General features: G+C 34.2%; 1 pseudogene; it reads right to left on the bottom strand.

Annotated features, from left to right (window-relative positions):
- Window positions 1–845: 845 nt before the first annotated feature.
- Window positions 846–6066, bottom strand: LOC126715152 (mitochondrial import receptor subunit TOM40-1-like; annotated as a pseudogene).
- Between the last annotated feature and the right edge of the window lie 9417 nt (window positions 6067–15483).

Below are 15483 nucleotides of genomic sequence, written 5' to 3'. Positions count from 1 at the left end.
GATTTCATTGCATATTTGCATTGATTTTGTTAGGCAAAGATAACATTACTTAACATTCTGGTACTTTTTAGCCTTTGCCTTTTTGGTTCTATACTTCTATTTTGATTCAACCATGTTTTGTAATTATGGCCATCAAATATCATGGTTGCATATATTTTGTAAAGCACTATAGAATTATGTAAATGTTATATAAAATGTTTTATTGTAATTTATATGATTAATTGATTACTTCATTGTTGTATTGATCATTAATATTTTTTTTTTAATTTATTAAATTTTTTTTTTAAATGTGCGCTTCAAATTGATCAGGCGCGTGCTTGCGCTTTACGCCTAGGCTCCAGGAGGCCTTTGTGCTTAAGTGCGCTCAGCGCTTTTAACAACACTGTTCCACCTATGAGACAACTAAAAAATTTTTAAAAATGATGTACGCATATAAAAAACAAAGGTCCCAGAACCTTTTAGAAAGAATAAAGGGAGGCTAAATGACTCATTGATTTTCACTTATGAGACAACTAAAAAATTTTAGAAAATGATGTGTGCATATAAAAAACAAAGGTCCCAGAACCTTTTAGAAAGAACAAAGGGAGGCTAAATGACTTATTGATTTCCACCTATGAGGCAACTAAATTATTTTTAAAAATGATGTGATTACCAAGAGGCATCCTCTAAGCAAAGCATCCAATGACGTAAAGGTCATAAGTAAACAACAAATTCAAATCACACTTGTCTGACTATTCTTTTAAGCCTATACTATAATTTTGTGACTCAAATATCTATATTTGGTCAGAAGCCAAGGATGCATGCAAGCAAAGTCGAAACTCAAAAGTAGAAAAACACCCAGCAAGTAGTCAAATTCAATAGATAGTATTAACATTTGCATAAGCAGAATTCACCTGTCTAAGAATGTAATCATAGCCAACAGTTGCGGCTACATCTCTTGACATTTAGTTGTACATAAAGTCTGTAACCAGAGAAACCTAAATAGAAGAAAGCAGCAATAGTTAATGAGTATAATAACTTTCTTACCTTCCCAGAAGCTTTTTAAACATAGCTGAGTGCAACCATTCCAGTGCTGGCTACTTGCCCCGTGGCAACCTGCAACCAAAACATTGAAAAATGCAGGGAGATTGAAAGAGCGTTAAAATGCAGGTCCTTAGTCTCAGATCCAAAATTAACACAGCTCAAAAAAAGAATACAAATCAGATTTTTTTTCAGATACAAACACGCGACAGGGATGAAAACCAAGCTACATTACCATCTTGTCAATCTTGTAATGAGCTGCATAATCAATATGCGACTTTCAATGCTGACCAGCCCAAAATACTTCACCACCCAAAGACAAATTTGGGGTCACACTCTGTAAGAAGAAATGCAGAATCAGATTTGTATTGCAAATGAACCTACACTGATCAATACATGGCCAGGAGAGAGAGAGAGAGAGAGAGAGAAAGATAAAGAAAAAGGAAAATAATTTGCAGAAACGATATTCAATGGCCAAAGATTACAAAAAAGTATCTGCTGTTTAGATCATTTAGTACCACAAAGTCTATAGGAAGAGTGGTAATACAGAAAGTGAATGAGAAAAAATTTTCACCACAGTTTTTGAGATACAACTAGCGGACTCAAGACTTTTCAAATCATCTCACTAATAAGACCAATGTTAAGCATTACTACACCGTCTACAACCAAAATCAACGCCAATATCACAAAATGTGTGAAAACATGGAAGTTTTAACACCAGAAAAACCATAATTTTGTAATATATTGTGCAACATGATGGCCATAACAACATATCAAGGTCACTTGTATCTCATATTTTACATATTTAAGCAAGACGAAAAAGGAAACACTGTACTGTCCATTATTGGTCATGCTACTATACTAATCATTTTTGTTTTGAAAATTCTGAGGAAGGACCAAAAAGCACATCAACTATGGTTCGTATCAATGTGCTATCCGTCAACTCACAAGAAAAGATAAAACACAAAATAAAAATTCCCCTGTTCTACACTCAGTGTCTTCTGCAGTTCTGCCTATGCATTTTTTTCATAGCCCATCCTCATGATAAATTCCACTAAAGCATAAGACCAGTGAATGTATAAATGTGTTTTCAAATCGCCTTAAACTAAAACATTTGGACAGATTATTCAATATTCATCAGAGGAAATTCAACTTAACCAATGGAAATTTCATACATGAATGGAAACTTCAGATAGACCACCCTAAATATACATGAAAAACAGAGTGCAACTGTAAAGATACTACCATTGTCAGTGTCATGGATAAAAGGGTGGAGAGAAATAATCAGAAACCAGACATACATAGGTCTGTGTAATATTATCGTAACTTGTTTTCTTGTTATCGATATTGGGCAATTTTCTACTTCGACCAATGACCATTATCTAAGATTATATTATTTTAACTTGCTTTTAAGGTTTTTTTTTTTAATAGCTCACAATTTAGCCCTGAAACTCTACTAAACAAAAAAAGAAGAGTACCGGCTTTTGTTTTCAGATATATGTGACCCAAGATCATAAGAATTAAGTGCTTTGACACAAATTGCATATGTCAAAAAATGATATCAACAGCTAGAGCATTATGTAAGCAGATCATTTACCTGAATGTATTTGGCTCCAAATAAGGCACCATTACCAAGTTGAAACTGCACCCTGTAGTCTTTTCCCTGTACAGTGATATAAAATTCAAGAAGAATAGGAATAAAATCAGAACAGATCATTATAATGTGCTTCCAAATTTCACTCATAAAAGTTCTACAGATGTCCTTAACACAGAGTTGAGCAAGCTACACATTTAACACTAGCTTTAACGAAATATATATTATCATTACAGATAGGTATATAGTGGCGGAGGGGGAGGGGAAGGTGGGGTTCAAAGCACACACATCACTTTCCAGTATATTACATGGCACCAGACAAAACAAATATTTTGATCCAATGCTCTAAATGTCAAAAGTAGAAAAATCAAAGAATAGGAGAGTGACAAGTATCATTCATGGACAAACCACAGACAAAAAGTAAGAGGCTTTAAAATAAGTTGGAAAAAAAAGCTCCAACAGGGACACAGAATGACAGAGGAGCACATGGTGCTTTACTGCAAGGCATGAGAAAGGCCACATGGAAAATAAGGTCCGGCAACAATTGAGATTAGCTGGCATAAGGTAATCTATGTCTGCAACCCATGGACTCCGTGTGTTCTGCCTCCCATTACTTCAATGGAATAGAAGTCAAACAGGGGGGACCTTCTAAGCATTACCATTGCCCTTTCTTATGATGTATACATAGAAATGGCAACGGGTCAGGTTCGGGTCAGGTTTTTTATACCCGAACCCGACCAGCGGGTCTGCCCCCAAAACCCGGACCCAACCCGTTTAATAAACAGGTTTTTTATGCCGGCCCCACAGGCCCCGCCCAGCCCATGCCACTTCAGGGCCCAATCCGTGGCCCAATCAAATATATATATATATATATATATATATATATATATATATATATATATATATATATATATGTATGTATATATATTGCCTGAAGCCGTAAACCTCCAAACCTCCACAAACGGACCTAGATCAGAAACCCAAAATATAGACCCCAAGAAGCCAAGATCACGTTCATCAATCTAGATCAGAAACCCAAAAACAAAAACCCTAAGATCATGTTCTTTAATCGTACTAGAGTAGCCACCAAAACCCCAAACACAAACACAAAAATTTCAGATTTTTATTTTCCCTTTCAAATTCACAAACACAAACACAAAAATTTCAGATTTTTTATTTTCCCTTTCAAAATCACAAACACAAACACAAACACAAAAATTTTAGATTTATACTTTCCTCATTCAGAATCACAAACACAAACACAGAAAAAATGGAAAATCACTTGAAAAAATGTATTTTTATTAGAACACTGCCAAGTGCCAAATGCAACTGCTAAAGCCATTTGGCTGAAAATATATGCATTTTAGATTTTATTGATGAAAGCAAACTGCCAAATGAACGTTAAACTTAAATCAGACAAATAAATAAAAAAAGGGAACAGAACAAAGAACCCTTCAGGGGTGAAGTTTTCTTTTGGTAAGTACTTTCTAGAGTCAGATTGCCTTTTTACCTGATCCAACCAAGAACCATGATCCACCACCAGAGAATGAGAAGAAAAGTTCTTAAAAAAGAAAGGAAGAACCATTCAACTAACACGACCTATAAGCAAATCATAATTGAGGGTGAGGGTGAGGCGCTGTGAGGGTGTGTGAGGCCGTGTGCTTCTGTGAGGGTGAGGGACCGAGTGTGCTTCTGTGTGGGAGTGAGGCGTGACTCGTGAGCTGAAATGAGGGAAGGGTTAGGATTGTTTATAGCTCTATATATATATATATAGAGGGGGGGGGTTTTAGTAATTTTCAGAGTAACCGGGTTGGGTCCGGGTTTGGGCCGGGTTAAAAAAACCGGAACCCGCTTTGAGTTTTTTTTTTTGTAGTTCTATATCCGACCCTATTCCTTATCGGACCGAGTAAAATCCGGCCAATTAAGGTCAGGCCGGGCTGAGTACCTGCGGGACAGGCAGATATTGCCATCCCTATGTATACAATCTTTTGTTTAAAATTCAGAAAGTAAGAATCAATATCCATAAACTGATTAGTGTAAATGGAGTAACCAAAACCTTAAATTTGGAAATTACAAAGCTGCAACTGTTGCACAAATTCTATTCAGAAGATAAACAGGCTAATGTTTAATGGGTCCTGATCCATTGAGCATTCTCAAAAATCACATTACCTTCGATATTTTAAATCTTTGTAAATTGAGATCATGGCTATATTCTTAGTTTTTCTTATTTCTTTTGCATTTCTCTTGTATCTTTTTTTTTTCCCCCTAAAGTAAAATGTTGTTACTTACCAAGAAAAATAAATGCCTTATGCACAGTCATGGCAAACATTGTGCCATTGAAGCATGAATACTACCAACGATATTGTTCCCATCAAAATTGTCTCAAACTTTAATAAATTAATTAATTTTTTTTAAAAAGTCACTAACTGCAAATGGTCCATAGCTACCATCTGGCAAATTATGTTAAGCCTAACGAATGTAACAATTACAGCCCAGATAACTGAATCCTTGGTCAAAGAAAAGATTGATAAAACAGCCAATCCAGAAGTAATTTCCTTAATGAAATTATTCTCTGATACATAATTAGTCAATTAACGTTCCCATGTATCTTCGATTATTTCCAACCGATAACAATGTCCAAAATCACTCCCACCAGTTATCCCATTAAAATTTAGTTCAGGTATGATTATGCAATAAACATGTAAGAAATATAAAATTACGTCATGATCAGATTCAAAAGCTTCATACACTCCTAATCAATGTTAATAATTAGAACAGCAGCCTCAGCAACCAGAGGGACCACAGGCTCTTTAAAAGAAAATTCACTTCTTAGATTGCGTCAAACCTTGCTGAGAATTCAAAGACAAGATACTCTTATCTAACAGACAAGTTGCCATGGAGCATGGAATAACTCTTAAACATAAATATAATTGATAAACAAGAATCTCTCATTCAGAAGGGGGGAAAAAAGCATGATGATAAGTGATAACATTAATACTCGACCTAGTAGTCAAAGTAGGCAATGCCATGAGACATGTGTGGCTCATATGTAAGCTGAAAAAGAAGACAAACAAATCACTCAAATAGCTTAATAACTGTGACAGAGAGAGACAGAACCATAAAGAATAGACATTGACATATATTTACCTGTGCATTAGCCTTTAGACTAAGATTTTCAATCAAATTGCACTTCAATCTAGCACTTAGTCTCCCATCTGTCAATACCTCCCAACAAGCATCAACTGCGGAAAACCCATAAATTCTTCCAAATTTTCATTGAGAGTTGCAGGTAAATAATTCCCAAAAGTCATCAATAGAAACCTGGAAAAGTAAATGTGGTGATGACAACCTACCTTTGGGTCCATAAAGTTAGCACCAAACTCATACTGAGCAGTAGGGATTTTAATGGTTTTGGCAGACTGGGAAGGAATGGTTGTAAGTGCCCGTTTGTTTCAACGTTTTGGACCCGAAAAGCCCGTTTTGAAGAAAGCTGGAGTGGGAAGCCCATTTGGTTCAGCATAAAACGCAACTTTTTGGAAAAAGTTGCGTTTTGAGCCAAGGCTGAGAACGTGCAAGCCATTATGGAGTTCTAGAGGTCCATTTTAGAAAAAGTCCATGCAAGTACTCAGTTATCCGTTGGACTCTTCGGGCAATTACCAAATTACTCTTCAATTCCTCTCATCTCATCTCTCTGCTCTGCCCTCTTTGTGCTGCTACAAACACAGCACCACTCAACTATCACCGGTCTACCACCACAATCAACAAAATCAACAAAACCTATTTCAACATTTGATAATCCAAACACAAAATCAACAAAATCAAACCAAAAATAACTCAAAATCAACACAAAACAACTTAAAATAAACTCAAACCCCATTGGAAAACCCATCCCAAACCCAACTCAAAATCAACCCAAAACAAAATCAACTCAAAATCAAACCATTAACTGAAAACCCAAACCCAAAATCAAAATCAAATACAAAGCCATAACTCAATCATCTTCATCTTCATCATCATCATTATCTTCTTCTCTCTTCCTGTAGCTTTCGAACTGTCAAAAAAAAAAAAAAAATAGAGATGTAGAGACTTTGGGGGATGAGAGAGGGGCGGAGACTTTGTGGAGCACTGGAACATTCTGGAGTGTGAAAACTAGGGAAAAAGACGAAAGAAGTAAAGAAAAAAAAGTAAGGGCAATTGTGTGGAGGAAGTGGAAGGGAAAAAGTGGAAAGAAGGAAATAAAGAAAAAAAAAAGTAAGGGTATGTGGGTGGAGGAGAAAAAAAGAGGGAAAAAAAAAGAAGGAAATATGGATAAAAAAATAAAATAAAATAAGGGAAACATAAAATAAAGAATAAGAAATTAAAATTGAGAAATACTATCACAATATTTTCATAATAAATTTTAAGTGATAGGTTATTATTAGTTAATATTGGTGAGAGAAAAAAAATTTATTTAGAAAGAGAAAAAAAATAATTGTAATAATACGTTCAAATTAAAATCAGTATAAATTATCATAATATTTTCATAATACTTTTTCAATAAATCTTAAGTGATAGGTTATTATTAGTTAATATTGGTGAGAAAAAAAATAATTTCACAATATTGATTTAAGTATGAAATAAACTCCCTTATATATACATTGTCATTTTTGGTAATTTATCTCTTAAACTGCCATTTTTTTAAGTGTTAGCCAAACACTCAGTTTTTTCAAAAAGTACTTTTTAACAGCTTTTATCAAACACTCAGCTTTTTGAAAAAACATTTTTTCATACTGCACTTTTTGAAAATTCCACTTTTTCAAAAAGCCAAGTTTCAAAAAGCTGAACCAAACTCACCCTAAGTCCCACGTACACACTGATAGATAGTTAACATAGCCATCAAAAATCAACTAGGAAAGCCAAAAGAACTAAAGAAGAAATAATGAAGGAAACTATGCACACAGATGTCCTGTAAGAAATAGAAGTCAAAGCTAGCTGTGACTAGGAGTGAACATTGGATTAAGTCCTCTGGTTAAATCAAAGCGCAACCCTTCAAGAAGGTCTGGTTTCAAGGACACTGCCAAAGATATTCTTGAGAGTCAAAATCTTAGTTTCAGGGATGAAAAAAAGAACTACGAAACCTATCTGCTGCCAATGAATGATTCTTCTACTAGTAAGTCATAACAAGCTCTAGACAAACTCTACTTTGGTTGTAGGACATACCATATAATATATTACTTAAACTGAAAATTAACAAGCTATAAATTGAGGAAAATCTGGCCTCAAACTCCCACGGGCACATATTCAGTCAAGTCTGGATATAGGTTTCTATCTCAAGAAGGATTATTACCAGACCAACAGAGGGCGCATACGGGTCAAGTACAAGCATTATGGAAGCAGGTATGGGGTCTTCAAGTTCCTAATAGGGTTAAGAATTTTATTTGGTGGGCATGCAGGAATACCATTCCTACGAAGACTAATGTGGTCTGGTGACAAATCCTGACTGAGGACGTAAGCGAACAATGGCAACAGCATGCAGAGGATGGCCTACATGCATTATGGTCGTGCCCATCTGTATTGGGGACATGGGATTCGGACCCCAGCTGGAGATTCCAAGGTTCCCATCAGTTCTCAAGCTTTGTCGAGGTGGTGCAGGAAATTCTGGATTCTGGTTCTCCTCTGGATGAATTTGCTATGTTGGTGTGGACTATTTGGTTTCACCATAACCAGCTGAGGATGAGTAGCGCCTCCTTTCTGATTAACCAGGTGCAGTCTCAAGCTATGTCAGCTCTGCATGAGTTCATTCGAGCCCGGCCTACTCCCATCACAGCCATAACAAGGTGCCCTCCGGCCTCAGTTCGCTGGTCTCCCCCACCCAAGCATCTGGTTAAGGTAAATTATGATAGGGCTACCTTCCAAGACTTAAAAGAAGGCTAGCTTCAGGGCTGTTATTCGCAATCAGTAGGATTTGATTCTAGCCTCCATGACAAACATGAACACTCTACCTCCCTTGACTGACACGGTGGAATGTATGGTGGCTGTCAGAGCCCTTCGATTTGCGACAACCAGGCATGCTAAACATGTTAGCAGTTTACAAGCGTTCATCCACGCCTAATTTCTGTAACTTTAGCCGATTTTGGCGGTCTTTTTCCTTCTAATAGATGCAATTTCCTTCTTAAAAAAAAGTGAGGAGAATCTTAGATAAGAGGACAAAAACCCAGAACGAAATTTTCAAGTAGCATAAATTGGACCCTTTAACGGTTTCAAAGTTGGGGTTTTTCTAACACTCAGACTAAATCTCAAAACATACTCTAACATTACATTCATCAGGATGAAAAAATAAAACACACACATACAAAACAAAGAGAAAAACAGAACAAATCAGTGAAATAATAAAAAGGAGAAAAATATGAAAACAGAAGGTTATGTTTGGTAACAGTTTTTGTTTTCTATTTTCAAAAACTTGTTTTTAGAAATATAAAGAAAAAACAATTTTCCTTGTATTTTTGAAATAAAAAACGTGTTTGGTTAGTTGAAATTAAAAGATAGTTTTTTGAAAAAAAAAATAGAAAAGACTAAAATATGTTGTTACTAGGATTTGAATTCTAATGCTAACTCATTAAATGAGATAGATTCATTAAATTAAATGCATGTTTTCATTGACTTTTGAAAATTAGAAATTGAAAACACCATTTTGCATGTTTTCAGTTTCCTTCACAAATTGAATTTTGAGAACAGTTTTTGTTTTTTGTCCATTTTTGGTTGCCAAACAAGTTTTTTAGTTTCAAAAATAGAAAATTGTTTTTGGAAAAAAAAAAAAAAAAAGGGAAGAAACAGTTACCAAAGACTCATAATGCATTATTGAAAAAAGTTGAAAACTTTGATAGGTAGAGAGTATAAATTGAAAGATTCGCGGTAAATTTCTTCACAGGGTATGGGATAGGGAAGGTTAAAGAAATCAACTCTCTCTTTCTTTGTGGGCTTTGGAGCCTCCTTATGCATGGTAGTACTTGGAGGCTGGAGGTACCACACTCGCCATTGTTGTTTCTTCTCACTTTTCGACTGAATCACCAAAACTATGAACATATATATATATATATATATATATATATATATATATATATTTTTTTTTTTTTTCTTTTGAGAAACCTATGAACAGAGATTCTGAGAGTGAGAAAATTGGGGGATTTTATGATTTACTAGTTTGGTCGACCATAGAGTGAAAACTTAAGATAGAGCTTCTATTCGAAGAATTATGAAAAACATGAAATTAAAATGGTTCATGCAAGCGAGTGTCCTTAGAGCATCCACAGCAGTGGAGTTATTTTTTTTAGCTATTTGGCACCACGAAAAGCTATTTTATTTATTTTACCTACTCATTTTACAAAATATCCAGCAGCAGTGGATCTATTTTAGCTTTTAACACAATAAAATAATATAAATATCATAATAAAATAATATATCTATTACATTATTTTATTAATTTCTTTCTTTCTCTTTCTCAAAAAAAAAAAAAAAATTTCTTTCTTTCTCTCTATCTCTATGCGTGCCGTGCCTCACTCTCACTTCTCACTTCTCATTTCTCTCATCTCCACTCTCCACTCTCACTTCTCTCTATCTTGTTGTCGCTCTCTCCTTCCCACCCATCACCATCCCGAAACCTTCCTCGTTGGCGCCAAAGACAAAATTGTCGAAGCTCTCGAGGATCCTGTGGGTTGTGCTGGCCTAGGTTTGTGGGTTGTGCCATGGGCTTGTGATCTTTCTCTCTACTCTAACCGATTTGCCATGGGTTTGTGATTTGTGATGTAGGTTTGTGTTTTGTGATGGTTGTGGATGTGCAAGTTTGTGGTGGGTCACTTATTGCAGGTGGTGGTGGTAGCGGTGGGTGTTCTTTGTTGGTGGCGGTGGTGGGTCATGGGGATGGGTTTAATGATCCGTGGGTTTGGTGGATCAGCGTTGCTTTGGTGGCAGTGGTCTGATCCGGTGTTTTTCTGGTGGTTGGGTGTCTAATTCGGTGGGTTTTTATATGGATTTTATGAGCACCACTGCCGGCGAGCTGGCCAGTGAAGCAGAGAGGAGATGAGGGATGCCAGAGAGAGAGAGAAAGAAAGAAAAAGAGAAAATATTTTTTTAATGAGAGAAGATAGAGAAGTTTAATAAATATATATATATATATATATATATATATTTTTTTTTTTTTTTAGCTTCTTGCTACAGTGCACAGCTATTTAGCTATGGCACCACTATTGTGACATGCATTTTTGTGTTTTGGTGAAACTAAAATAGCTATATAGGTATTTAATTTCACTGCTGCTAATGCTCTAAGGGCATTGGTTAACAATTTATTTTAAGAAAGTTTTGACACCACTTTTATGGGAAATGAAAAAGCTGTCAAAATATTAATTCTTTTCCTTATAAAAACTTTCTTTAAATGGATTATTAACCAATACCCTAAGGGCATTCGTTAGTATTTCCTAATAAAAAAAAAAAAAAAAAGGTAAATTACGTATTTGGTTCCTATTCTATATACTATATTTCAATTTGGTCCTTAACTTTTAAATTATGTCAATTTGGTCTTTAACCTTTCAGTACTGTGCCAATTTAATCCATACCGTTATTTTTTTGAATGAAAATTGATGACACGTCTAATGGCCAAAATAAAAAAATTAACTTTCGTTGATGTGATAATACACTAAAATTTTATTTTAGCCATTTGACATGTTATCAATTTTCATCTAAGATATAACAATATGGACTAAATTGACACGACACAAAAAGGTTAATGATCAAATTGACACAATTGAAAGGTTATGGATCAAATTGAAATATGCTGTAAAATATAATGATCAAATATGTAGTTTACCCAATAAAAAAGGTACGTCATACAATACTAATCTCTTTTATAAGAATATTGATTACATAAAAACTCAGAGTAGCAAATTAATAAATGACTTTTTTTTTACTATGATAGTCTCTTAGAACCCCATTGTTAAAGGTAATATCTATTGACTAACAGTTTTTAAAAATGATAACAAATATCATACCTTCTAACAATAATCAACTAAGTTTTGCTATGACATTGTCATGATAATTAAAATTTTGAAATGTGCAATGTCGTATGCTGCAATTGAAACTTTTCATCAAACACTTGCAACCATTCACAATGAAAATTGTGTTATTCATACTTCCTTCGTTATCTTATCTAGCTATGATATTTAGCTTCCTTAGTTCTTAATAACTCCCTTGTGCATAAGAAAATGAATAAAAAAGAACAAGATAATGAAAGACATATATGGGTCTTCAAAGTTTCCATTAGATAAGATTATAGGTGCAGAAGATTAAAACCTAGTAAATCATTGTTTTCTAGGTAACAAGTAGAAGACCTTATATAACTATTCTAACTTTCCAACAATGATTAAAAAAAAAAAAAAATTGAAACAGAAAAGGCAAACATACGCAGTTTCGCTAACCGACACATTCACATAATAAAAAAAAAATGTGTAAAAATCACATAAACTTAAATTGAACAAACCTATGAAATTAAATCCATCAAGCACAAGAAGTAAAATCCATACCTCGGAAAAAGTGAGAAGTTGTGCATATTTGCATTAGCAAAACACATCACCATGGTTTGGAAATCATGATGAAGAAAGATGCAGAACTTCTTTTTTTCTCTTGCAAAATCCTAAAAAATAAGGGGGCGTTTGGTATATGTGTTTAAAAACAAGTGTTTTGTTGTTTGAAAACATGTGTGGAAATACGTGTGAGTGAAAAAGTATATGAAAATACATGTGATATTGTTTAAAAACTGAAAATGTGTGTTTGAGTGAGTATACCAAACACCCCCTATGTCTTCTCCTATTTTCTCTGTTGTCCAAGGTTTCACTAAAGCCAGTAAACTTTTTCAATTGTTGACTACCAAGGCTATCAATTAAGATAGTTGTCTCCTTGATTATTGCAATCTAAATATGAATGTGATTTAATTATCCAAGCAACTTAGACTAGATGTAAATTTTTTTTTAATGATTTGTTTAGCCAATAATTAAAAGTAGAACTATTGTTGCATATACAACATTTAATCTTCCATGTTCTCTCCTTGCTTTGTAACCTTCTTTTTTTTTTTTTTTTTTTTTTTCCCGGTTTATGCTTGAGTTAAGAATGAAGTAATAGGTTTTTTTTCCTTTATGTTGTATCAGGTTCCAAGGCCAAGAGAAAAAGTGGGACAAAAAGTTGTAGAATTATGTTCATTTCAGAACTTTCTGGCGAAAAAGAAGAAGAAGAAGAAACTTTTAATTTGTTTAGTGTTATTTCACTTGTCCCTTCCGAGAGTCACCTGATCATCTTTCTTTATGTGTGCATTTTTACTTCAAATCCTTTGTAAGATTATATTTCAATACTGCTTTATTTTTAAAGATATAGGTGTGTTTTGATGTTGGGCATTTACATGATAGCAGAATATTGCATTTTGCTTCACCTATTAATGAAACAATTATTTTTTTTTGGAGAGATAATTACAATATGTTGCTAATCTTGTAACTCCAACCCTTTTCTCCTTAAATCCCTAAGCACTTTGTGCATAGGGATGTGCCAATTCAGCTACAAGGTCTTTGGCAATGAAACAACTATTGAATCCACTATATGTTAGCAAATGGACTTTATATCAGTAATTATCAAGCGTCCTATTGAAGATATGAGAAATAACAAATGGTGAGTGCTACAAGGCCAAACCCAATTGGGTATGTAAAATATGAGACAACCCCACAAAGAAATTTACTTTTACATAGCTATTTCAAACACAAATAAAGTCAGAAATTTAGATTATAAGAATGAAAAAGATTATAGAAGACCTAGCTTGAGCTTGGAAATCACTCAGACAGACTCTTATAAATGCCAATTATAAGCCCCAAAAAGCGTCCTCTTCCTCCATTTGTGTCCCTAAAAGTCTTCATGGTCAAACATTGCAAGTAAAGCAACCAACAAGGAAAAACTCAAAAATCCAAAAATTCAATCAAATAAGCAAAGAATATGAGAAAGAACCTTCTATAAATTCAAGCAAGACTGTAACAATCCAGAAAGCAAGTTCTAGGAAATGTCTATTATAGGAAATTCACTTACTCCACATGGAATCTGACCTTCAAAATAGTTACTACTCAAGTTAATAATTGTTTGTACTTTTATAGTATGAATTATGATTTCCTCCTATCCATTCAGGAATTGTTGTGATTGTTGCTAAAATCTATGTATAGCAAGTACTTTACGGGTACCACTGGAAAAGAACCTATGAAATGATTATTGCTCAATTCCAAACCTAATAGTGAGGATAGGTTGAAGTGCTTTGAGAAAATTTCACCTTGAAAATAGTTATTTGATAACCTCAAAATCGACAATAAGGTGCAATTGGCAACGACTTTCATTGGTAACTCTCTAGAAATATTACTGTATAACAAATCTAATATTCTTAAACTACTCATGTCACCAATTAAGGATGGGAGTCTACCTTCATAATAATTGTTGGATAAATTTAGATAACCTAATTTCGGAATAAATTTTCCTATATTTTCTTGAAGCTGCCTATCAAAGTTATTATCAAAGACATCCAACCAATTAAGATCTATGCTGTGATTTGATGGCAAACAAAATGGACCCATGATAGAGTTACTTTAAAGATTCAACAATTGTAGTCTAGTATTGTTTTTAAGCAACCAACTAGGGAAGCTGCATTTCAACATACTTTGAGACAAAACAAGTGCTCTCAACTCACGTTGACCTAAGAGAAACTTGGGAATGTTTCCAGTAGGATTGTTTAGATTAGATAGTACTAAGACTTGTAATTGAAACAAAGGGTCCCAGCTGGGGTTTTCAGTTTCTATGTCAAGTTTGTTATTGTTATCACTCAATAATTGAATCACCTTAATCTTGGAGAGATTAGAAAATAAGCTAAAAGAGAATAAACCTTCAAAAAATTTGTAACTCAAATCAATGTACTCAAGGGATGTCATGCTGTCTATTGGAGATCAATTTCTACCAAAGAGATTATTACTCAGATCAATGAACTTGAGGGTTGTCAGATTAGCTATTGAAGATGAAGACATGATTCCATTGAACTAGTTGTTTGATATATCGAACAATGTAAGAGATGTCAAGTTGTTTAAGCAGGGAGGAAGGATCCCTTCAAAGTAATTAGAAGAAAGAATTAACTCTTCAAGTTTCTTTAGTGAGCACAATTCTGTCAAAAGCAATAGGATTAGTAATGTCTATGCTAAATATTTGCCACCGCAAGAATCAACAAGACAAGTCAATTTGGTAGATTCTTACCTTGATTTAAAGTTCCATTTAGACTCTTGGCTTGTAATGATATAGCCTTGAGAGAAGATAGTGTTGCAATATGTGGAGAAATACTTCAAGTGAAATGGTTTCCGCTCAAATTTAAAATCTTCAAATTGCTGAAACTTGCTATATCTATTAAGAGAATTGACAAGAAATTTTGTCAAAAGAAAATTTTTAATATTGCTAATTGGTTTATACTAAAAGAATTATCTAATCACAAGCAAATTATTGTAGCCATTAACAATAGATGTTGAAATGTTTACCCTTGAATGGAAGGGTTCCATTGAGGCGATTAGCACCCAAGATGAGGACCTCCAAGTTGGTTAAATTAATCAATTCTACATCATCGGTGAAGATATATGCATTTGTCAAAATGAAACTAACATAACTAAACACATTTCATATTGGAATGAACAAAAAATTCGATTAAAATGCAAATTGAAATTACATGTACCTTCACCTACACCTACACGGATATGAGTGTGAGTACGGGTGCGAGTGCAAGTGCGGGTGCAGTATGACGATATGACAATTTTTGAAAAAGTAGGATATGGGTGCGGGCGATG

Source organism: Quercus robur, chromosome 1 (assembly GCF_932294415.1).
Source record: "Quercus robur chromosome 1, dhQueRobu3.1, whole genome shotgun sequence".
NCBI lineage: Eukaryota > Viridiplantae > Streptophyta > Magnoliopsida > Fagales > Fagaceae > Quercus > Quercus robur.
Note: the sequence above shows the minus strand (reverse complement) of the source record. Positions and strands in the feature narration are given on the sequence as shown.